Source organism: Silurus aristotelis, assembly GCF_946808225.1.
Source record: "Silurus aristotelis genome assembly, chromosome: 5".
In the NCBI taxonomy this organism is placed as follows: Eukaryota; Metazoa; Chordata; class Actinopteri; order Siluriformes; family Siluridae; genus Silurus; species Silurus aristotelis.
Window position 1 is genome coordinate 29478185 of NC_139578.1, and position 2386 is coordinate 29480570.

A 2386-nucleotide genomic window follows, 5' to 3' on the forward strand; every position below is an offset into this window, starting at 1 on the left:
AGTGAATGAGTGTGTAAGTAAATGAGAGTGACGGTGTGAGTGAATGAACGAGTGAGTAAGTGAGTGAGTGGATGAGTGAGTGAGTAAATGAAAGTGAGTGAGTAAGTGAATGAATAAATGAGTGAATAAATGCATGAATAATTAACAGGGTGAATAAGTACATAAATGAATAATTGAGTAAATGAATAAATGCATGAATTAGTAATTCAGAGTGTAAATGAATAATGAGTGAATTAATAAACTGGATGAATATGTGAATGAGTGAGTGAATGAACTGGAAAAACTGGAATGGAAAAAATAATAAGGGGGTTAACAAATCAATTATAAGTGATTGAATAAAAAAATGAATGAATGAATGTAGGTAGGTATGTATGTATCTATATGTGTATGTATGTATGTATGTATGTATGGATAAATAAATAGATGAGTGAATGTGTGAGCAAGTGTGTGAGTGTGCGAGTGATCAAGTGAGCAGGAAAGTGAATAAGTAAATAAGTAAATAAGCAACTGAATAAATGTGTAAATGACTTAAGTGTATGAATAAATGGATAGCGAATGAGAGAATGACTTATTGAGTGAATGAATAACTGGATGAATGAATGAAAAGTAAGCAAGAGAAATTAGCATGAAAGAGTGAATAAATATGTGAATGGTTTATTTACTAGATAATTAATTGAAACAGAATAAATGAGTGAGTGAGTAAGTAAGTGAATGTGTTTGTGAATGAATGGGTGAGTGAATGAGTGTGTGAGTGAGTGAGTGAGTGAGTGAGTAAATCAGTTTGTGAGTGAGTGAGTGAGTGAGTGAGTGAGTAAATTAGTTTGTGAGTGAGTGAGTGAGTGAGTGAGTGAGTGAGTAAATTAGTTTGTGAGTGAGTGAGTGAATGATTGTGTGAGTGAGTGAGTGAGTAAGTGAGTAAATTAGTTTGTGAGTGAGTGAGTGAATGAGTGAGTGAATGATTGTGTGAGTGAGTGAGTAAATTTGTTAGTGAGAAAATCAGTTTGTGAGTGAGTGACTGAGTGAGTGAGTGAATGAAAAAGTCAGTAAGTGAATGAGTGTGTACGTTATTGCATGAGTGAGTATATGAGTGAGTAAGTGAGTTTGAGTTAATGAGTGAGTGAGTATGTCAATAAATGAATGTGTGAATGTGTAAATTAGTAAGTAAATACATGAGTGTGAGTGAGTGAATGAATAAGTGTGTAAGTAAATAAATGAGTGAATTAATGAGTGTGTAAGTGAATGAATGGGTAAATGAATTAGTAAATGAATGAGTGTGTGAGTGAATAGATTAGTGAGTGGGTGAGTGAGTTAATGAGTAAGTGAATGTGTGTAAGTGAATGAGTGTGAGTGAGTGAATGAGTGTGTGTAAGTAAGTGGATAAGTGTGTGAGTAAGTGAGTAAATAAGTGTGAATAAATGAGTGTGTAAGTGAGTGAGTGTGTGTGTGTGAGTGAATAGATTAGTGAGTGGGTGAGTGAGTGAATGAGTAAGTGAATGTGTGTAAGTGAATGAGTGTGAGTGAGTGAGTGAGTGAGTGAGTGAGTGAGTGAGTGAGTGAGTGAGGGAGTGTGTAAGTGAGTGTGTGCATGTGTGTGAGTGAGTAAGTGAGTGAATGTTTGTGTGTGAGTGAGTGAGTGAGTGAGTAAGTGAGTGTGTAAGTAAGTGTGTGTGCATGTGTGTGAGTGAGTAAGTGAGTGAATAATTGTGTGTGAGTGAGTGAGTGAGTGAGTGAGTGAGTGTGTAAGTAAGTGTGTGTGCATGTGTGTGAGTGAGTAAGTGAGTGAATGAGTGTGTAAGTGAGTGAGTGTTTGTGTGTGAGTGAGTGAGTGAGTGAATGAGTGTGTAAGTGAGTGATTGTGTGTGTGAGTGGGTCAGTGTGTGTGAGTGTGTTTGAGTGAGTGTTTGTGTGTAAGTGAGTGAGTGAGTGAGTGAGTGAGTGACTAAATGAGTGAGTGTTTGTGTGTAAGTAAGTGAGTGAGTGAGTGAGTGAGTGAGTGACTAAATGAGTGTTTGTGTGTGAGTGAGTGAGTGAGTGAGTGAGGGAGTGTGTAAGTGAGTGTGTGCATGTGTGTGAGTGAGTAAGTAAGTGAATGTTTGTGTGTGAGTGAGTGAGTGAGTGAGTGAGTGTGTAAGTAAGTGTGTGTGCATGTGTGTGAGTGAGTAAGTAAGTGAATGAGTGTGTAAGTGAGTGAGTGTTTGTGTGTGAGTGAGTGAGTGAGTGAGTGAATGAGTGTGTAAGTGAGTGAGTGTTTGTATGTGAGTGAGTGAGTGAGTGAGTAAATGAGTGAGTGATTGTGTGTGTGAGTGGGTCAGTGTGTGTGAGTGTGTTTGAGTAAGTGTTTGTGTGTAAGTGAGTGAGTGAGTGAGTGAGTGACTAAATGAGTGTT